Below are 23,010 nucleotides of genomic sequence, written 5' to 3' on the forward strand. Positions count from 1 at the left end.
AAATCAGCTGTAAATCCTGGAGTGTCACAGCCTGCAGGTGGCAGAAACACCCGTGTTCGTCAGCACTTCGGATTGTGGCTAAGTTGAAGTCAGTTTTTGTCAAGGAAACCATCTTTGCTTGGATCACAACATTCAGCTTGGTCCTGCCTCTGAGGTTCTGAGGGCTGGATTTGCATATTGCCAATTGTTGCTGGACATTGTGAAAAGAGAAGAGGAAGGGGAAACACAGTAAATCAGCGACCCCAAGGAAAGCAAGCAGCTGGAGCCCGTCCAGCAAGGCGCAACCCTAAGAGCTCTAATTTCCATCCAGGCGGCCTGGCGCAGTCCCCTCGCGTCTCTGGCCTGTCTTCATCCGAAAAGCCAAGGGGTTGGACTGGATTATTTATGGCCCCTGGGGGTCTGACATCTGACAGTTTTATCAATCCTCAGCTCAGACGTCCCCGATCTCGGGTTAGAAGGAAAATTCATCTCCCTTGCAGATGAAGCACTTATTGATTTTCATCCCCCTGCGGCAAAGGGGAATGTGACAGCTAATTCTTTCTCAGCAGACAGGAAGAGAAAAAAACAAAGTCAGCCTCCCATTCAGTGCTTTCAGGTTCACAGTGAATGCTAAATCAACGTTGGCTTCCAGGGCGTGACTCAGTAGTTTGGAACTGAAGGCCCCAGACGGACTATACAGACCTTTTCACGTCGAAGAAAGACTCCCCTCTCCCACGGGAAGCGACAGGCATCAGAAGCGATGCCAGGCTCCGTAGAGATCCAGGATGAGCCCAATCTGACGGCTCTTCGCCACGGGAACCGGCCAGGGATGGTTATTAGGGGCTGCACGGGCTCTCGTAGTGCTCCCGAGGTGTACAAGATTAGGTAATGCCGTTCGCGTTTTGTCTCTTTGATGGGAGTTCACGTTAACCACAATTAAACCACCAGCCCGGCTTCTCCAGCAGAGGGTGGCTTTCGCCACGAGGCGCCTCTCCACCCTTTGTACGGAAACGCGGGCGATGATTGGTGGTTTCGGGAAGCTGTGGGGCTGACGACCAATGGGGAGCGAGGGAAGGCGTGGCTCCAGTGGCGGGGCGGGGCCAGGCCGCACGGTCGCCGTGGTTACCGCGCTCGGCTCCGGCGGATCTATGTACACAGGGCCGCCCCGCCCCACGCCTCGGCCCCACCCGGGCTCCGCCGGGATCCGCCCTGGGCGGTTCCGCTGGGTCCCGCGCTCGCCCCACGCGCGTTAGCATTAGGGCGAGTTCTCCCGGGCCGCAGGGCTGACGCAGGCCCGGGTTGGCCCTCGGTGGGACGGCCGCCCTGAGCGAGGAGCCGACTGCGGCCTCCGCGACCCCTCCCGCAGCTCCGCCCACCTCCCCACCCTACGGGTCCCCGGGGGAGAGCGGAGCAGCTGGCCAATGAGGGTGCGGGCAGTTCGAAAGGCCGAGGTGCTGCGCCTCTCCCAGGACCTTATGCTCCGCACGAAACCTGGCAGCCTACGCTTAATGCGATTTCCCGGCTGTCTTCCGACAGCCAAGAGCATGCAAAGCGGGTAACAAACCTTACCCCTTTCGTGATAGCTAGAGGTTAGACTGCGTAATTGAACAAAATCCTCCTCGCCTCGCCCCGGCCTCCGGGGTAAGAGCGAGGGCTGCCATCAGCGAGCCAGTCTGTATCCTGTGCTTTGCAGCTTGTCTTTTCCCTTGTAGCTGTCAACATGCAGACCAGCTCTGAACGGCACCAAGTAGGATCAGAGAAGGCCCAGGCAGTGTGAAGGGACAGGAAATACACCTGAGGAGTAGCTTTCAGAGAAGTGCCTGAGCCTTTCGGTACATGGATCCTCTTCCCATTTGCACCTTTGGAAAAAATACGCATTCGCCATTGCTCCGTGCCCGCGGCCTGGAGGTTCCTGGTTTCACCCTCAAGTACTAAACATACAAACTGGGCCGTATACTGGAGGCATGGAGCGCAGCTCTAATGAAACCAGTCTGTCGATGGCCGATGTTGCTCAAACGTCCAGCTTAGTCCTGCCCACCCACCTCCTGGTAGCCGTGGAGACTTCTCCTCCACCTTGTAGTCCCCCATTGTCCATTCGTCTGTTCCCTGCTTTGCTCTCAGTAAATACTTAAACAGAGGCCTTTCAGCGGGAGGGTTAGCCGGGGCGCTGGGGTCTGCAGGTCCCACAGGACCTGCCTGTCCAGCAAACCCAGTGGGTCTGGCCTTCGTGCGCTACTTGATTTGTGGAGCAGCCTGGAGAAGTCGGAGGAAAATGAAATTTATTTGTAGTCAGTGTGTTAGCTTTCAATTGCTGTGACAAAGCATCTAAGAAAATCAACTTACAAGAGGACAGGTTTAGTTTGGCTCCTGATTTCAGAGGTTCCAGTGTGTTACGGCTTAGAAGTGTGCACCGTGACTCTCCTGTATTTGGAAGGTCGGGTTGGTGTTATGCTTGTCCGTGGATTCATCCATTTGAGGAGTTCAGCAACTGAATGTGCTGTCAGGAGGTGGGGCCTGGGCCCAGGTGGCCAAGAGGGGCGTGACCTGGAAGGGCGTGTTCTTGTGCACAGCTCTCCCTTCTCTGCCTCCTGCTGCTGTGGGGTGAGCACCTTTCCTCTGCCAGGGCCTTCGACGGCGCTGTTTGTTTTGGAGCCTACCGACCATGGCCGGAAACTGTAGGGCGAAATAAACCTTTGCTTCTATAAATTGTGGGTGTGTGGCGTTGCGTATCAGTGACAGGAAAGTAACCAAGACAGTTCAGGGTTGGCTGGCTCTGTTTGAGGGGCAGCGCATCACGGCGGGGAACGTGGAGGAACAAAGCTGTTCCCCTCCCTGCGACCGGGAAACAACTGGGGGCAGCGTCCCAGTATTCCCTTCCGGGTCACACCTGACTTCCGGGGTTTAACTTCCTGCCATTTGGCCCCACTTTCTGAAGGTTCCGCGACCCACCCAGCTTGGCGACCAAACCTTTAACGTAGGAGCCTTTGAGCCTTTGAGGGAGAGAGGATTCAAGTCCTGCCAGTCAGCAAACAGGAATAAAGGGGAAGCAGGAAAGACGAGAGGTGCTGGCGCAGGTCGGCGTTCACAGCAGCTGAGGCCTGTTTGGCCAAGCTCCATAATAACCCAGAGAAGACACCCAAATAATCTGGAGAGCTGTGTTTTTCTCTGTCAGTTTAGGACTGACCGCTTGGCCAAGGAAACAGGTGGAGGAAGCAGGCCAGGGAAGGCTCTGCCAGCCCGACGAAGCAGATAGGGCCGAGTCTGAAACCCAGGCCGAGCTGAAGTTGCAGTTAGTGTGGAAATGAAGATCTTTCAGAAGAGAGGACGTTCCCAGAGCTTGTTCTCTGTTGTCTCGCCGTCTCTTGGCTCCACCCAGACAGCCCCTTGGCTCGCAGACTGTGGCTCCCCAGCGGGACGGCGGGCAGCCTCCCTAACCTTCTCCTGTAAGGCAGAGAGAAGAGGACGACATGCTCCCCTCGGAACCCACACGCCGCAGCAGAGTTTGCTGCAGACCCCCAAAGCCAAATCGCGGGGAGTCCTCGATGGCATTTCCGGGAGCTGCCACCACCTACCTAAAAAGCTGGTCTCTCTGCAAAGGCTGGAGAGCCGGAGCTAAAGTCAGAGGACTCAAGCTTGTCTACCTGTTGGGGTCATAAAGAAGGTAAGGTGTCCTCTCTCTCTCTAAACTTTTCCTTCTCTTTGTTTTTATTAGCGTATATTTGCCATGCACAGTAAATATGTTCACCTTGGGGAAGCGATTCAGACATATTGCCTCTCACTCCTTAGTACTTCCCTGCCCTCCTTGGTGAGGTCCTGAGAGCTGTGATGCAGTCTTTTTCATGCCGAGGCATCTTTTGAAAATGCACTGGTACTCACTTGAGCACTTATCAGAAGTAGCCCTGGAGGGGGTTCCCTGCTGGTGGTCAGTGTTAATGTCATGCCAGTCCATGGACAGGAACTGGAGGCTCGGGGAGGCTGAGTACCTTGCCCGAGTACCCAGCTCCCAGCGGGATGAGGGATTCCGCCCCTGCAGCCCACTCTCACAGGCAGGAAGAGCCCCCAGCTTCCTGCTGGTCAGAGGTCTCTACAGAGCTGAGTTGGGAAGGCCAGAGCCCTGTCACAAGGCAGAGAGTTGGGTCCAATCAGTGATGTGTCCCATGGGGCCCAGCACCCAGCTGGAGGTGGCTGCCCAGTGTGCACTGGGCCTGTGTAGGTTGGCATACACCAAGGCCACCGTGATGCAGCACGGTTAAGAGGGGTGCCAGGCAGCCTCGGTGTGAGCCCCACGACGGAACGGCCACGGGGTGCTATGTGTGTCTAGTACCTACCTGGCTGTGTCCTTTCGAGGGGGTGAAGTGCCTCACTCCAGGTTGTGCTGCTGGTAAGATCAGAGGTGGATTGGGCTTCCTGGGACAGGACGGGAGCAGGAGGAGTCAGGAAAGTTGGGGCGGGGGAGGGTCTGTCAGGAGAGGAGCGGGCCGGCGCTGAATGAGGTGGGTGGAAGGCCAGGGACAGACAAGGCCCATCCTTGCAGCCAGCAGCAGAGACGCTGGCAGTCCTCTCAGCTGGCCTTCTCACCGCTTTCTTCATCTCCATCTCCATCTCCGGGATCACTGTGCCCGCTGACTGCTCCTCAGGTTTCTGCCCCTGGCCCCCTTCCGTCTATGCTCAGCATGGCAGCCAAAACTCAGTGCAAAGCCTGAGTTTGGTGCCTTTCTTCCAAGCCCTGCAGGAGTTCTGCGTGAACTGCCTCCTGTTCAGCCACCACACTTCCCTGCCCTCGTCTCCTACCAGCCTGCATCCTTCACCTGCTTTTGCTTCAAGGCCTTTGCACATGCTCTTCTCTGTGTTTAGAATGCTACCCCACCCCCATACACCCCATGGATGTTTTCCCACTTCCTTACCATCTTTGCTCAAAAGTATCTTTAGCCAGGCTTTCCCTGGCTTCCTTCTGGGAACTTTCCACAACTCCTGGCATTTCATATCTCCCTCCTCTGTTTTCACTTTCTTGCTGGCACAATCTCTAACTTTATATGTAATTATTTATTTGAGTTCTGTCTCCCCAGCAAGAATGCAAGTTCCACGAAGGGGGGGATTTTTGCTGGTGTTGTGGGTTGGTTGGCTTTTTTCATTTCCTTCTGTATTCTCAGAGCCTGGCACACAGCATGAACATAATAAACACTTGCTGCACACGGACAAATGGATGAAGCCCTGCCATTCGCCTCACGTCGTGGGAGGGGGCCAGCATCTTCTGGTAGGACAGGAAGGCATGGGAGCAGGAAGGCTGTTGAAGGAGAGCAAAGATCCATGGAAGGTGCTGGGTGAGGGTGCCCTGCCCGTCTCCTGGTCTCCCGCTGTCGCTCCTCCATTCCTACTGGCAGCTCCCACAGGATGCCCCCTGTAGGCGCAGGAACAAACTGCAATGTATCAGCATGGGAAGCACAACTCCCACTGTTGGGACTGGTAGGAAATGGCCTTGTCTCAAGTAACCAGAAGCCAAGAGAAAGCACAGGCAGGGCTTTGCAGAGCTGGAAGGGCAGGAGGGGGACAGGAAGGAGCCCTGGCCAGGCCAGCATGGCCACGTAGAAAATGGAATCAATTCCCAGAATGCCAACCCAGAACCAGAATCCCCAGGACTTCCCCAGCAGTTTATGAAGTCAGGGATTCTCATCCCCAAAAAGTGGCTGTCTGGGAGCTGAAGTGAGACAGACCTGGGTGAGTTCCTAGTCCACCTTTGTTGTCTGTGAACATGGAGAATGAGGGTTCTTGCAAGGATCAAAGCAATGATGCTCTTGAAGAGCTCGGTGTGCAGGTGCTTGGGGAACCCCAGTTGAAATTTGTTTTCACACTCAGAAGCTGGAATGGTGTTTGGCAGAGCCACTGAGAAAGTAAGAAGGACAGGAGTGGGGGAACCCCAGGTCCATCTCCACCTGGTTATTTGAGCACAAGGTCACCCCACCTCTCACAACCACTGTCTCCTTGGAGTAAAAGGGCTTGGACTTGATGCACCCTAACAGTGCTCTTCACCTCCAGGGCCTTGCGATTTGTGACCCTGAACAGATCATTTTTCACTGGGCTCTGTTAGAGGAGGGAAATATGAGACAAGGACTTAACCGGATGTCACAAAGCGGGTTCTCGGAGGTTTTCTTCACAGACTTGGAAGATGTCCCTGTGCCCTCTGTCTTAATTGCTTTCTCGTTGCTGAGACACAATATCTGATGCCTGAAAATTAAATGCAGAAGTTTATTCTGGCCCTCAGTTGGTAGAGATTTTAGTCCATAGTCCACTGGCCCCAAGGCAGAGGGCTGTGGCAGAGGAGGAACAGTCCATGGCATCGTAGCAGGAAGCAGAGAGAGATCAAGGGAGGAGGAGGGAGGCAGACTTCCAAGCCACACCTCCAGTGACCCACACCTCCAACCCACACCTCCAACCAGGCTTCATCTTCCAACATCACATTTGTCTATAAACTCACCAGTGCACCAATCCACGGATGAGTGTCAGAACCCCATTATCCAGTCACTTCTCAAAAGCCCCACCTATGAGCACATGAGGCTTTGAGGGGGCATCTAGTTATAAACCATAACACCCTTAAGTCTCTGCTAATATCCTGTCGTTGTCACCCCACATGTAAGACCTATGAAATGCAGGGACAGCCTCACACCATGGCAAACTAGTCAGTGACTCCTAAGCCTGGCTGTTATGATTTGGATCTTAAATGTCCCCTGAAGGCTCCAGTGTTGGAAGTTTGGGCCCAGCTTATGGAGCTACTGGGAGGTGGTAGAACCCATAGGAGGTGGGACCTAGTGGAAGGATGCCACTGAAATGTGATCATGAAGGGACATTGGGGCCCCACCCCTCCCCTCACTGCTTCCCAGCCACCATGAGGTGAGCAGCTGTACCCCACCACGTGCCACTCACCATGATGCTCTGCCTCACTCCAGCCCTAAAACAACAGGGCCAAGTGACCATGGACTGAAACCTCTGAAACCATGACCCACACTGAACCTTTCCTCCTTTTAAGGTGATTGTTTCAGGGATTTTGTCACAGTGATGGAAAGCTGACTAACACAGGTTGTGCTCAGGTCCCTGGATGCTGAAAGTACAGACTCTCAGACCTACCTCTTGCTGTTGATTTAGAATCTCTGCAGGTGAGCTCAGGAGGCAGGGTTTTTATCAGTCATCCCAGGAAATACTGACAGCTATATGAGGACACGTATTTGGGACAGACGGGAGAAGGTCATTGCTTACTGTGTAGGTTGGTGGTGACAGGAAGTATGCGCTCCTGAATGTCTTAGTGGCATGTTGGAAATCACCTCTGTAGGGGCATCTGCAACTGGAAGTGTCCTCAGCTCATACCTGTCTGGGTCAGGCTCGGAGAATTTACTTCTAGGCACTTCCCTGGTCCCAGCCAGAGGAGCAGCAGTGTGGACAACTGACACCCTGTAGGTCAAGAGGAAGAGAAGAAAGGCAAGGAGGGGCTGCATCATCTGCTTGAGCGCCAGAGTTAGGCGCTTAATCAGCAGGCATTCATTGTTTCCATTTCTGGAAGCTGGAAGTCCAGGGTCCTGGTGTCAGCAGGCTTGGTCTTTCTGAAACCTCCCCTTGGCTTGCGGATGGGCCCTGCCCTGGGGGAGCCGGTGCTGTGTCCAACCATGAGCCACGCTCCAGTCCCCTTCTGTGAGCACCAGGAGCCTGGGAAGGAAGGAAGGAAGGAAGGTTCTGGCTGACTGTGGAGAAACCAGAGCCCGGAAGTGAGTGGTGGTGGCCACACACACCAAGGGCCAGCACCATGTTCCCGGCAGGGGGCCGTTCAGAGCCAGGGGCTGTGGTGGTCAGTGACCCCCTTGGCCCTCTGCTGCTGTACTCTGACTTGGGACATCCTAAGGGAGCCTCCATGGACTGTGGGGCCAGCAAGGCAGTGCTTCTGGTGACATAGGGCCCGCCAGGTACCAGGGATCACATCCCCTGGGGGACCCTCACCATGCCGCCTGCCCCCAGCCCCCAAGCCCCCCAGCCCCGGGGTCGCCACTTTCACACCCTCAGTTAGCAGCCACCTCGGGGAAAGAAAGGCCCAGGGGCTCTGAGAGCAACATGAAAGTTTGCGCCTCTCCTTCAGTTTTTAAACTCTTCCTCTCTGGCCAGGCCAAGGCCAGAACCGCCTGCTTGTTTATTTTTAAGTGTTTGTGCTGATGAAGCAATGATGATATTTCCTCTTCCTCTCCCCTCTCTTCCTGTCCCTCTGTCTGTCTGTCTCTGTCTTTCTTGTAGCTCTGGGAGTTAAACTCAGGTCCTTTGTGCTGACCTAAATCTCCAGACTTCCTTTAGAAACCTTTTTTCTTTTTAAGTTTTGAGAAAAAGTCTTAGTAAGTTGTTAAGTTGCTCAGGTTGTTCTTGAATTTTGGATCCTTGTGCTTCAGCCTCCCAGAATGCTGGGATTGCATGCATGTCCCACCGTGCCCAGCTTCTTACTTCTAACCCAGCTCATAGAGATGACTTTAGATCCTCGATGTCACTGTCACTGAAAAAACAATGCCCCAGCTCACAGGAAGTGAATCTCTGGTGTCCAGAGCACCTGCCAAGAGGAGAGGAAAGCTGACAGGGTTGGGGGTCAGGAGCCCCCTGGCAGCTTCAGACCTGTGATTTCTGGAGAAGGCCGGTCTGGGTCCGCAGGCTCATCTGTCCCTTCCTTTCCCCAGGTGGCACTTGGCCTGCAGTGCCTCAGCCCATCAGTCCCCTGACGCCACACAGGTGTCAGACAGGCCAGAGAAGCAAGGCAGTGTCGGGGCCCAGGGCCGCCTGGGGTGAGGGCAGCATGTCGGGGGGCTGCGCCCCAGCAGGCTCGCACAGGCTGGGAAGGCCGCCAGCAGACGGCTTTGTTTTTCGGCGCCACTTTGCTGTGAGCCTTCTCTTTCCTGAGACGACGCCAGCTGATGGCGGGGGGAGAGAGACAGAGCTGAATGGGACAGGCCTTGGCCTCCGCCGCTGGCCTCCTGCATCCGCCCTTCAGATCTCGCAGCCAGGGAAGCAGATGTCCTGCTGGAGACTCGGCGTCTGAGGCCCACCCCAGCCCGCCTGCCTCCTCCCAGAGGAAGCCTAGAGCAGGGCCTGCCAGCTGTTGGGCTCCCTGGGCTCTGGCCCTGGTGGACTCTGTGTGCCAGGCGCCAGGTGCCAGGTAGGGGTGCTGGCCTTGCAGCTTGTGGCGGAGGGGCTGGGTGTGCGGGGACGGGAGGAGAGGGTGCCCGGCTGTCAGGACAAAGGGCAGAAAGAGGCCACTTCAGGTTCAGGTCTGGGGGTCCAGAAGGTCTCCACCCTCCACCAGCAGAGCTACAAACTAGATGGACTAGCAGGTAGAGCAGGAGGGACACTCGAGCTAAGCCTGTGATCCCACGTAATTTGTTTTGCATTTGGAGAAGGTCTCCAGCTGTGGCTTTTTCCAGGCCCGTGAGACTTTCCCAGGGCGGGGCGCTGGAGAGGGGCATGTGGGTGCCAGGAGGCCCCAGGCTGGCCCGGGCTCTGGGAAGCAAGTGGCCATGGCCTCCCCAGGCTGCTGGCCTCAGCTGGGGCGGCCACCGCCCATCAGACACAGAGACAGGGACAGCAGCTGCTGCTGCAAGGTCGCCATGGTGACTGTGACCGGCTGCTCCGGCTTTGCCCGCCCGGCTGGCAGCCCCTCCCCAGGGTGGAGGGCTGAGGTCAGACCCGTGGCCGCCTGGGCTCCGGAGCCTCAGATCTTCTCTGGCAGCCAGGTTCAAAGCTGGGCTCCGGGCAGAGGCAAGAGAGCAGAAAAGGGCCCGGAAGGGAGGAGAAAGCTGGGCTTTACAAACACGAGCCATTGTTCTCACACAAAATCGAACTCATTACTTGGGAGATGAAAAGAATTAGGTTTGAGAGAGAACCTCACCTAGTCAAAATCACCTCATTACCCCTGAGTGCCGCGGACCAGTGATTTGCTAGTTTCCCTGATCTTTCAGGTGTTTGGCTGAAATCTCTTATAAGATCATTTACATCATTTTGGCTAAGGTGAAGAATGACTAATAAACTCCTTTCTGAAAACTCTTCTGCTGTTTTTCAGACCAATCAAGTCTTCTTGCAGCTAGACAACTCTGATTACTTTAAACAGTGGCTTTTCATGACTGAATATCTTTTTTTTCCTGTAGAATGACACTGACACATCTGTTCAGTAAATTATCAACAGATTTATTTGACTGTTCCGAAGTCCACTCACCAAGAAAGCTGAGGAAAAGGAAGCAAAGAATTAGAGGGAAAAGTAGGAGTCACCTTACCGTGTCTCAGAAAGACGATCAGTATTTTTTTAAAGTGTTACTTGTAATATCTTTTGAAGGCTTATTCCCAGGTCTTTAAACATCTCTCCTGCTCTTCCCTGAGTCCCTTCTGGTTTTCAGCATCCTGTAAAGGGTGTGAATCAAAATGATCCTTTCTCCTAATCAGGACTCCGATCACTACACTGTGAATGTGTATAGAAGAGTCGCCTTCAGGCACACGAGTCTGCTTTGTCATGGCGGTCATCAGGCACACCTGCTTTATTTAATAACTCGTTACTGCGTTCCCAGCTCATGGTTCGCTAGAATCCCTGGAGTTTTGTTTTTATTTTCCTTTTTCTATAACTGTGCCTGATTTCCAAGTCTCTTTGGGTTACTATGATCTCTGCCATTTCACTTAAAACTTTCTCCTGATGAGGCCATCCTCTTAAGTGAAATAAATAGGACACACGTGTAAATACCGAATAGTTTCTCAGGTGTGAGAAAGTGTAAATAAGGATTAAAATGATTAAAATGAATAAATGATAATTTGAAATAGGAAGAAAAGGTCCAAAGGGGTAGGAAAAGTGGGAGAGGAAGGGGAAAGGAAAGAAGGGAAAGGAAAAATTATGAGAAAAGGAAAAAATGGAAACAAAGTGTTTGTAAATAGGGAAGGGTGGAGGGGGGGAAGGGAGGGCAGGAAATGGGGAAAAAATAACCAAGATCCATCATGTACAGGTACAAGCACCCAATGATAAAAGTAAATGTATTGTATACCTAACATGTACCAATAAAAGAATCTAAGGAAAAAAAACCCCTTTCTTCCTGGAGCATAATAAACATGGTAAGTTTTTCTGAGCAGAAAATGCTAGTGTAAACCAGCTGTCGGATTAAGCAATGTCACATTATCAACAACTCAGAAGCCCCTTTTGTGTTGCTTTGCTATCTTTGTCCTACCCCATCTGGGCTAACCATTATTTTACTATGAATTAATTTTGCCTGTATTTATTTATAAAAATTCAATAATAGGGCCAGGGATTTAGTGCCTGCCTGGCAACTGCAAGGTCCTGACTTTGACTTTCGGTCCTGGTACTGAAAAAAATTTCAATAACATTATTATTATTATTTTACTATTATTAAACTGGGGCTTCAACTCAGGGCCTTTGCAATGAGTTACATTCCCAGCCCTTTTAAAAAATATTTTTTATTTTGAGACAGGGTCTCACTAAGTTGCTAAGTTACCCAGGCTGTGCTTGAAATTGCAGTCCTCCTACCTGTCTCCCAAAATGCTGCGATTATAGTTATGCTCAACTGTTATTTTGCATCTGGTTCATTCCCACTGTCATTCAATTCTATTATCCTTTATTACCCTTTCCCCTCCATTTTTTTTTTTTCTTTTGGTATTGGGGATTGAACTCAGGTCCTTGCGCTTGCGCAGCAGGCGGTGAAACCACTGAGCTAAATCCCCGGCCCTCTCCCCTCCATTTTTTAAGCAGGCTTAGAAGGATCTGAGGCCTGAGAACTGAGACATTTCAGCCCTAGCCCTAACTGTTTTGACTATGGCTAAGTAACATAGTCCGCCAGGACATACCAGGTTCGAGTTAGCCTGTTACCTGAGCCATCTACTGGTTATTCTGCTCCTCTGTTCAGAATCAGCCAGCTCTTCATTCAGGGTAATCTGAACACATAATTTGTGTGTGCATATGTTTTACTGTGGTAGCCCTTTGGAGAATGCTTTGGGCTACTGTGAGGGAAATGATTATTGGAAGTTGTAGCTGTGTTAGGGAAATCTTTAATTTCAGGTGCTCAGTTCACTGTTTAGTCTGTAGTTGTGACTTGTACTACTGTGCAGTGGGTGTGGCCGATGTCACAGGTCTGGGACAGAAGTGTGCTGATGCCAGAGCAGCGACTGGAGAAAGTGATCTTGTTTGTAATATGGTGAATGGGAATAAATGGAGGCCATATTTTTCCAGTGGCAGGTGAGAACTTGTAAGGCAATATTTACAAAAACTATGCAAATGCAAATGTTTAATTTGTGGATCTATATACAGATAGTTACTGTATGCAACACGTATAATGTGTGTAACATACTCAAATATATTTAGCAAATATGTTTACTGTATATTTATATTTAAGAAAATAGCTCTTTCTGCAATGTAACGATGATTTGTGTGTGTATGATGATGTGAATAGAATTTCAAATCCTAACTAATTATTTTTGCATCAGTTACTTTGGAATACAGGAGTTCTAAGTTTCAGGGCCCGGGGATGTAGCTCAGTGGCATTGTGCCAGCCTGGCAAGTGCAAGGTCCTGAGTTCGATCCCTGGTACCAAAAAAAGAAGAGGTTCCAAGTTTCAGAATCAACATGCATTGTTACAGCGTGCTTCATCAGCTATCCTTCCTGGACACCACCAAGGGCGAACCATCCAAAATCACGACAGAAATGTCCAGTGCATATAGAGAGAAAGCGCATGCCCACTGAGAGTGCCCACTGCCCCTGTGGCCTCCTTTCCGGCTGTGGGTGCATGGAACACAAAGTCTTCCTGGAGCTTGTGGCCTCTGGACTGCGGTAGCAGCTGCAGACTGAGCACCGGCTGTGAGGTCCATGGCCAGGTGTCGGGGGCAGAGGAGCAGGTGCGGGTGCTGCTCTGTGCTGCTGTTGCAGGACCCAGGCTGTGCCACTACTGCTGCCCCTGGCTGCTCTCAGGAGCCGGGGGAAGGCTGTGCGGCAGCTCCAGGCCCCGCTCAGCTGTACTGAAGGATCAGAGCATCTTCCCGCATACGTGCTGCGTTTGCAGCTCTCCGGGTTGCTCGCCATCTGGGACATTTCCTACAAGGTTTTAGTGACTCAGACCAAGTGCAGCAGACCCTCAAGCAAGTGTGCTGGCGTTCGAGCCAGTTGAGGCAGGGAAGGCCTCGTTGAACAACTTCAGGGTCTCTGTTAAAAAGACTGGTGAAACGGTGTCTGAATGTGTGCGGGCCTGAAGGCCTTTATGCAGTGCACAAGTACGTGAGCCGCAGACTCAGGGACAGTCAGGCCCCTGAGAACACCTATCTGAGAAAAAAGATCCATTCTGCAGAGAAGCTTAGAACAGGCCATTCAAATGCAGCAATGGAGAAGAGTTTAATAAAGCGACCATCATGAGATCGCAGGCAGGGTTTAGGGAAAGCAAGCGCCATGGGAATTGCTCTGCTGTAAGCAGCCAGTGCCCCCTGAAGCCACAAGAAGGAGCAAGGGGAGGAAGTGGGTACCGGAACGCAGGGAATGAGCACTGTTGGAGGCTGCACACTTGGGTCTAGGGAGGCAGCTGCGGGGGCCCACAGCCTTGGGCAGACTGTGGAGGAGAGTGCGCTGACCTCCTCGGCCTCCTGTCCCCCACTCCTGTCAGTGCTGCTCGCTGGCCAGACCCTGGTGGCTGCTAATGGGAGAGGAGTCCCTTGGTTAGTCTGGAGGCCGTCTCCAAGACATGGACACAGAGTGGACGAAAGCGACCTCTCAGCAATGATGGCAGCTACTGCCCTCGCCACTGTCTGGATGAAGAATCCGATGCCCAGCACAGGGACGCATAAAGTCCTGTCAGGTACTGAATGATGGCAGATCCCACCTGAAACCTACACGTTAGCCACAGTGTTCTTCAGACAAGGCTTGGGGATAAAAATGAGGAAACAACCAAATAACACAAAAGCCGCTGTGGTATCCACTTTTCATACCTGCTTATGAAGCTCAAGCTAATAGTACTTGCTGCTTTTGGCACCTCTTTGACATTCCCTTAGGAGGAATGAATCAGGGTTCTTTCCCCTCCTTTGTTTGTAGTCAGCATCCTGTCTTTATTGGTCGTAGCACGATCTTTCGCTGACAGTAGATGAGGTAAGAGAATCCTGAGTGCCCTCTGAAATCGTGGATTCTGCACATGGTGCTCTCTGTCCTTGTCGTGTAGTGGCAACCCAGCTTCTCCCTGACAGGCAGACCAAACACCTCTCCTGCCACTCAGTCACCAGGCTGAGGTGGTCAGAAGGCAGCCCTCGCTTGCATTTTGATGTGAACGCAGTGGCTGCATTCCCTTGTTCTTCCCTTGGCACCGAGACCTCCAGATCACTGAGCACAAGGTTGCAGGAATCAGAAGCGAACATCCCTTAGGAGGATGAAGCAAGGAGAAGCGGCGCCCACTCCTAACCTCCATTACCAGTTTTGGGCATCTGGGTAGGTGAGGCAGGCTCTGTATTGGCTGCTGGTCTGAGGTGTGTGCCACCTCCCACAGGATGGCATCCTAGCTGTGCGGAATGTTGTCTTCTACCAGGCACCAAAACCATTGCTTCTGGATGGCAAGACCTGAGAAGGGCCACCTGAATTTAATTGAATTAGAATGAACTCTGCTGCATGGTCTTTGCCTTAGAGTGCACTTCCTGTTCGCAGTGTGGCCTGGAGTGATGGATAAGCAAAGGTGCTGCTGGCAGAGTGCTAGGAAGCAAACACGTGTGGAAATTATATCTATTCATACAGGGAGCCACAAGTCACTGCTCCAGGGTGGAAGGGATACAGTGCCACCCACTGCCACCAGGTGGCTGGCCCTTCAGATCAGGGAGCTCAGCACTGCCCTCTCCTGTGGGTTGCGTGTTGTTGAGACTACAATAGCCTTCGTCCCAGTGGGTGAGGTTGGGCATGTCCTCTGGCGGGCACCAGGTAGGTTGAAGATCCTTCAGGATTGGTGCCTACACAGCTCTCTGCACAGCCCTGCCCAGTGCTCCTTGCCACCTTCTTCTGGTCTTGTTTTTTAGGTCCCTGGCTAGTTGGCCATCCCATTAGTCTCTGCTTATGAACCTGTGTAGATCCATCTTCCAGAAGCTCCCTCCTTCCATTGCAGTGAAACTCACAGGTACCATGCCAGTGCTGCACCCTGGAGGAGTTCATGCTGTCTTCCGCGACCTCTGACTGGGGTGTGACGACACTGCCACCCACTCTGGCTGACGTTGTATGTCCTTAGGCCTGGTTTCCTCTCTCCTACTTACTCAGTCATAGAGGAATCTCCATGTGTGTTGCCGAGAGGCAGCAAAGCAGCGAGAGCAGGTTCCAAGAGCTTGTGTTGTGTATCTGCATTTTAGGGTTCCCCAGAACCTGCGCCAGTGTTCAGGCTCACGTGCTTGTGGAGGCTGGGTAAGTCCAAAATCTGATGGGATGGGTTGGCAGGCTGAGACTCAGGAGAAAAATTATAGTTTGGATCTAAAGGCAGATGGCTGGCAGATTCCCTGTTGCTTGAGGAAAGTCAACTTTTTGTTCTGTTCACGTCTTCAGATGACCCAATGAGGCCCACCCACAGTTTGAAGGGTACTCAGCACCTACCAGTGTACATGTATTTCTTATCTAAAACACACCTGCACAGAAACATTGACAGTAATATTTGACCAACTCTCTAGGTCAGATTGGCCCAGCCAAGCCGATGTGTAAAATTAACCAATTACCAATTTTTGCAGTTTGCTTTGGCTTAGCTTTGTAGATGAGCTACATCTACATATGATGCTTCTGCACCCATAGGTACTTGGTGTCTTATGACCAGGAGTTCAGTGTCTGCCAGAGCCTAGTAGTGAGCACAGAGCTACCTTCCCAGTGGAGAATGGCTGTAAGCAGAAAGGCTTTACCTGCATACCTCTAGGTTTCCATGTAATCCCATTAGAGTCGTTTACAGCTAAACAAGCTCTGGGAGGCATTTCATATCAACTACAGCAACATTGCCCCTGACATTGGGTCTCCTCAGTCATGGGGCATAGCAGCTTGCACTACAAGCAGTTTCTTGACCTGGTGCCTCTGAAATCTGGCAGCATCATGGGGCATCAGAGCAGCACACCCAAGTGTAGTATATGTTATCTTTAAAATGCACGGGTCCATCAGAATTGTTTCTCCTTCTTTGTAGTAGGAAATGCAAGATGTAGCAGTCTGTCACTCTTTCCTGACATCTTTTGACCATAGGTCCCTAGAAACTTCACAGTAGGAAATAATCCCAGATGTTCATGGGGTTACTCTTTCACCCCTTAAAGGGCAAGTGTCTTAGTAAGGCAGATAAAATGCTTGCCAGTCCCAGGTAGCACATTTTCACCAGTGAAATACAGTGATGCTCTGTAAGATGTCACATGATCAAGTCCTTGTGGTCTGTATTATGACAGAGCAAGAAAATTGATACAGTTTTGATGGAAAGCTTCAGGTGGACATGTGCTGTTGTCTCAGCCACTTGAAGGCAACTAACTTTACTACTTAGAATTGGAAAAATTTTTCTAGGATGATAGCTGTATGCTAGATGTCAAAGGATTTAAAAAAGTGTTTTCTAGATACCAAGAATATCTAGTGAAGATACCTCAAACTGCAATTGCACTTGACATTAGTGTGTGCCTGAATTCTCTATAATCTAGAGCAGAAGCCCCCAACCCCTGGGTCATGGACTTGTATCAGTCTGTGATTTGTCGGGGACCTGGTCGCATGGCAGGAAGTGAGCAAAGCTCCCTCTGTGTTTATAGCTGCTCCTCCCCATGGCTGGCATCACTGCCTGAGCTCCACTCCTGTCAGAGCAGCACAGCATTAGATTCTCATTCGAGCATGAACCCTGCTGTAAGCAATGCATGCGAGGGCCCTAGGTTGTGATCTCCTTTGAAGGATTCTGTGGAAAATTTGTCTCCTATGAAACTGGCTTCTGGTGCCCAAAAGGTTGGGGACTGCTGATCTAGTCATTCCTTATGATCCGTCTAGCTTCTGCACCAGCCATACTTAGAAATCACATGTTAATATGGCAGGAGTCACCATTCCTTCAGGCTTTAAGCATTCAGGGGCTGCACTAACCTCTGTAATTCTGCAGGGTTGTGATGGTTCTTTGGACTTTCTTGGTGGTGGTGGAGGAGCTGTTTTACTTGGAAGGGGGCAGCTCCCACTTGGTCATCCTGCCATTCTGTATGAGAGTCTGCTAGTCAGTATTATTCTGCTGGTTAGCAATGTGTTACTTGGGGACTGGGAAAGTAACAACAGTACAGATCTCAGTTTTGATTGAACTCCACTGTAGGAAAGACTTGGGGCCAATATTCTCCTTGTCACCAGGTCTCCATGAGCTCGCTCTGATGTGTGGTCTGTGGCGGCAATTTGAGACTCCTGTGTCAGCAGCAGTTCGGGAACAGTATCTGTCAGTCCCTGGAAAGTCTGGACCTTTCCCTTCCCCTTTCTGCTAGATGACCTGAGAGTCACAGTGCATACCTGTGATGTCATTGCAGAGTGCTGGGCAGACTCTATCCTCCCCACTCAGGCAAGGGATTTGGGACTTCTGGGGTTTGGGGTTTGAATGTGGAGGCAGTTCTGATTTCCCACTGATTTTGCCCACCAAACCCCAAATTATCCTGCTTACGTATCTCAGGAAGCGTGTTAGTGGTCTGCATATCTACTGCAGCTCTGGGGACCTCAGTGCCACAGGTCTCTGAAGGCCACAGTGCTCCAGCTCTGGTCCGGTCCCACAGCTCCTTGGGTAATTGTGTCCACGGTGCCTTTGGGACTCCTCACCCTGGTGACTCTGGGATCCCATTTTCCCCATTAAAATCAGGGAGCCTGATTCTATTGCAGTCTCCCCACTGCTATTTCCTGCCCTCAGCAAACAGCCGACAAGAGATGTTCCAGGATGCCTCTGAACATCTCACTAAGGGAATCCTTATGGCTTTTGAAGGAAGCACCCTCCAACCCTCCTGGGGAGCCTGATTAAGGCGTGGCGGAGCATTTGATCACAATAGATCCCCTCCAATGTTGCCAGGTTCCTAAGCCTTCAGCTTCCTCTTTGGAATGCTGGAAAAGTCCTCATGAACTACCAGACCCTGTCGAGTGCAGGCTTCCATCAGCCGGCGTAGCCCACCTTGCCACTCCCTGGTGCTCAAGCCTGCACCTTAAGTCTGGAATCTCGAGTGAGTCCACCTGTGTCTTTAAAGTCTGTCTCATCAGGTTGTATATTCCATCCTTCCCCGTCCATCCCCGACACATGCTTTTCGGAGTCCTGCTGATTTTCCTGTGAGGTGTTACATTTGTTTTGTTTTGTTTTTGTGGTGCTATGGAATCAAACCCAGGGCCTGGTGCACTTAGACAAGTGCTCTGCCACCTGCAAGTCTTTTTGTCCATGGTTCTTTCCTCCTGTATCAAGACTTGTCTTTGTCTGTCTGGGCTGTCCTGATGTATAAACTCATTATGGGCCTGCATACAGCGAGGGGCATGGGTGGGCTCCTAAGTGACTTGGCAGCTACCCACATATTAGGCAGGGTCTCGCCTTTTGCAACTAATGGAAAGCATGAGACATGGTGGGGTCGAAAAGTGTAATGAGCTCCGCATGTCTGTCACCTTTTTAACCAGTTTCTGGGTTTGATCCTTAGTCATGGCTGCTTATAGGGGATAAGGAACTCCCTAAAAGCTTCCACTGAGGATTTCTGGTTTTATATCCATGTTCCAGTTTGGGTATTTTCAATTTGAGTTGGGTATTCTCAACTGAGTTGAGAATTTTGTCCTTCTCTGAATGTGTCAAGAAAGTCATTCCATGTCACAGACCTGGCGTCTCCACGATCAGCAGAGCCAGTCAGTTTGATCTTCTGATGCCTTGCCTTCCATCTGCATTTTTCCAGTGTCAGTACTGTGATAATTTGAGTAACTGTGTACATTTGCTTCTCTTTGGGACGGGAATTTATCTAGGTATGTTTTAAATATATGAGCAGTCCAATCCTAGAATTCCATTTGAAGGTTACTTTCCTCTGAGGCCATTCCTGGTACCAATTACTTTATTAGTTAGTGTCCCAGTAGACAGGAATTGTACAGTAGAACAGTTATCAAAGAGATACATACAAAATTGTGAGCAGACTTCAGAGAAATAAATAGGGCATAGGACAGCACCCTAGGACAAGAAATTCATAGGGTATAGTGCAGCAGCTTTGGGCTGGACAGATCTTATGTAGATCTAAGTGGTTGCCAGAAGCTGGAGACGGACCTATCCATAGGAAGAAGGCCATGGAAGAGAATCTGTGGTCTTAGAAAGGGTCACGCTGTCACTGCTGATTGTCAGTTCAGTAAGGTGAACAAATACTCCCGGCTTCACACCTTTCCTCCTTTTTATTTTTTTTCCCCCATTAAGTTTATTGGTACATTTTTGGTATAAAATACACTTACATTCATCATTGGGATCTTGTACCTTTACATGAGTCTCTTGATTCTTGTTTTTTTCCCCTTCCCTTGCCCTCCCTTCACCCCCTCCACTCTTCCCTATTTGCAAAGACCTTGTTTCCATTTTTTTCCTCTTCTCATATTTTTTCCTTTCCCTTTTTTCCTTTCCCCTACCCCTCCCACTTCCCCAGCTCTTTTAGACCTTTTCTTCCTGTTACACAATATCAGTTATACATTTTTTAAATTACAATATTAAGATCTAGGAGACATTACCACAGATTTTACAGAATTTAAAAGGATATAGAAAGCATATTACAAAAATCTGTTTTGAAATAAATTTGACAACTTCTAAGAAGTAACTTAGAAGACAAATTAATGAAACTAACTCTGGAGGAAATATAAAATTTGAATAGTACCTATTAAAGAAAGTATATTCCTAGCTTAAAAACCTACCTATATGACAACAGTAGGCTCATATACATTTTAACTGATAAATTATATCAAACAATGTAGAAAAAAGGAACACTTTTCCCCTCATTTTAGGAACTCAGCATTGTGCTAATCCTAAAACTGGATAAAGATAATAGAAGAAAAAAGTATGAACATAGATAGAAATTAGTTTAACAAAACAAACTATTGAAAGTCAGATCTGGCAGGATGTAGAAAGTGGTTTTGTTGTAGGGATGGCAGTGTTGGTTCAGCATTGGAAGATCCACCCCCAAAAGTCATCATTTAAACAGAGGAAAGGAAAAAGCCATATGATCCTGTCACTAGTTGGAGAAAAAGTATTGGACTAAACTCTACAGCTGTTCATGGTGAAAGCTATCAGGAGCCTAGAAGTAGAACAGAACCTTCTCAACAGATTAAAGACATGTACTCCATACTTCCAGCGAGAACGCCTTATATGAATGGAGAAGATACAGTGCTTTCCCCTTAAGGTGGGGAACAAGGGCAGATATGCTTACTCTTTATCTGTCCATTAAACTTTGAAACCTAGGCCCCACCAAAGTAGTCTGGCAATAAAATGACACAACTAGGATAGGATTGGCAAAGTAGAAGCAAAATCTTTATATGTAGATGAAATGATCATCTACAGAGAAAATACTAAGAAATCTCTAGGAGCCCCTAGAACTTGTACTTGAATTTAGCAGGATTAGAAAACACAAGGTATATATAAAAATTCAGGTCTGTGTATACTTGCTGTAAATGAAGAATTGGATATTGAAATTTAAGTTATGTAGGACTACAAAGGACCTAGAAAAGTTAAAAACAAAAGCAAAAACAAAAACCTTTCCTCCTTTTGCTTGAACCAACAAGCAGCAGGACAAGGGAACTGTTCATGTAGGCTGAACAAGTTATTTTCCTTGTGTCATCCAGAGAATGGAGTGGAGCCTGAAGGGTAGATGGAGACCATTGAGCACAATATCCAACCCTTTAAGTTTTGTAGATATCAAAGGTACTAACTTTGGAGGAGGAAGAGGAGGAGGAGGAGGAGGAAGAGGAAGTAGTATTTCACCTCCCCGAGTGCAAGAAGCACTGCTCCTAGACAGCTACTGTGGTGGTTCTGGTCAAGGTCTCAAGGGCTAGTAAAGGTGAAGCAATATCCCCACAGTTAAAAGTCCTATCTGTAGCCTCAAGGCTTTGGGGGAGTTGAGTCTGCTTATTCTCCCTTAGGTTCCCTGAAACCTGCTGCTGAGGCAAAGGAAGTAATTTCTGTGACATGTAAGACACTCCTCTGAGTTGATTATCATGGTGGACAGAGGATTTGGATGAGGCAGAGAATGCTACAAGTGGACCACTGGGAGGAAAGAGGTGCCAAGGACCTGGAATATGGTCCAGAATGGACTGGAATAGATTCATTTTGAGATGTCAGCTCGTCCTTCTACCAGAACAGAGGAGGGTGCAGCAGAGAAGAACTGATCGGGCTCAGTGGTAGAGGACTGTGGCCTGGCAAGCGAGTCCGTGCATGCATGCCATGACTTCCACATCTCCCATTGCTCAGGTTGGAGGGTTGGGGCCTCTGGGGCCACAGCTCTGCTTAGAGGTTGAGTATTAATTTCTCTTTGTCTCTAGCTTGGGTCCCACTCACCAATCCCAGGATAAGAAAACGTTCAGCTCAGCATCACGTTACATGTGGCTTTGTGATTTTGAGAGTGGACTTTCCTGAGAGCAGAGTGGGTTAGGTGGTAAATCCTGCCTCCAAGTTTTGTCCACACCTAGTGACACATGGGGTACTTCGGAAGCGCCAGTTTTTAAAAGAACCAGCCCTGTACTGGAGGGAGCATGTGTGAATAGAGAGTAGGTATTCTGGACCTTTACTATCTGTGTTCAGAAGTCTACCAGGAAATGGAGGCAAAGCCTGTCTTTTCCATGCATGGGACATGGATTGTGTCAAGTAAATGTATTATAGCTGGGTGTAGTGGCTCATGCTTGTAATCCTGGCACTCTTGGAGGCTGAGACAGGAGGATTGCAAGTTTGAGCTCATCCTGGCCAACTTGGTAACTTAGTGAAATGCTGTCTAAAAAAAAGGATTACCAATTATGTGAGTAGTAGTTGTATAGCTCTTGGGCTTCCTCCAGTGTGACATTGATTAAAAAATCAGAGAAAATATGAATGTGTGTATGTTATCCTGCTCCAAATAAGTGTGTGAGTATAGATCAATATCTGGTTCTTTGGTGACATTTACTAGGGAGTCTGTGGTTCTCAGTGCTGACCATGAAGAATGAGCAGTACCACATCACATGGCACAAGGAGGAAACATCCACACACCCCCTGTGAAGAGATGTCCCCAGTTCTCTCAGAGCCCTTTGCTTCCTTTATCATCGATGGAAAATTGATGTTTGGAGACAATTAAAGTTTCTGTTTGGTTGTCTGACACCTGTTTTTTCCTTGGGCCCAACAGCAATTTCCTTACACCCTAGAAAGCCTGGGAAGGTGGGTCTGAGCCCGCCAGTGATAGGCACTCATGGAGTGCTGGGTGTGTTGTTTCCTGGGGGGAGAAAGTTACCTGAGCACCAGTGGAAGGTGAAGGGAGTTCCACTGCCTCTGCTCAGAAGCAAGGGGTTGGGAAGGAAAGGGGAGCTGAGGAACGTGATCAGAGATGGGTGGGAGTAACCAAGGTAAGATCTTAGACTTCCGAGTGAGAGCCATGAGGAGCAGGTGGGAGCACCGTAAATAAGTGTGTGGGAGTATGGGGAAGACATGATCAAGTTTGCAGTTTGGGGGCTGGATCTGCATGCAGTGTGGGGATTGGACTGAGAGGTCAGGACCACGGAAAGAAAGACTGACTGGCAAGCTGATGTCCTGATCCAGGCTCATTGTGATCTAGGCCTAGGGTCTGGACTAGGTTAGGGGCATTGGGAGTATTGAAAATGGTATGGAGTACCTAGAGATTACTTGGATGTGATGGGGCTGGGGTGAAAGGAGAGGGTGGTGAGGATGGTTCTGAAGTCTGTGGCTGAAGCATTTGGTGGATGGTGCAGTTTCCTGAAACAGAGATACCTGTGCAGGGTCTGGTTGGAGGGGTCAATTTAAGTTGGAGCTGTTGACTTTTTGGTGTTCATAAGCTTCAGATGAGATGACCATTGAATAGGTGACTATGCATGCGGGGGGG

The 23,010-nt window shown here is 50.0% G+C and overlaps 1 long non-coding RNA gene across 1 annotated transcript; it reads left to right on the top strand.

Annotated features, from left to right (window-relative positions):
* The first annotated feature begins 688 nt into the window (after positions 1-688).
* On the top strand, positions 689-23,002 carry LOC110345246 (uncharacterized). Its single transcript, XR_002388440.2, has 3 exons — positions 689-864; positions 1,692-3,640; positions 5,130-23,002. It is a non-coding gene; the product is annotated as an uncharacterized LOC110345246 (long non-coding RNA).
* Positions 23,003-23,010: the final 8 nt, after the last annotated feature.

This window comes from Heterocephalus glaber, unplaced genomic scaffold (assembly GCF_053883595.1).
Source record: "Heterocephalus glaber isolate CG9 unplaced genomic scaffold, H.glaber_assembly_v1.0 deba00000738, whole genome shotgun sequence".
NCBI classification, from domain to species: Eukaryota; Metazoa; Chordata; class Mammalia; order Rodentia; family Bathyergidae; genus Heterocephalus; species Heterocephalus glaber.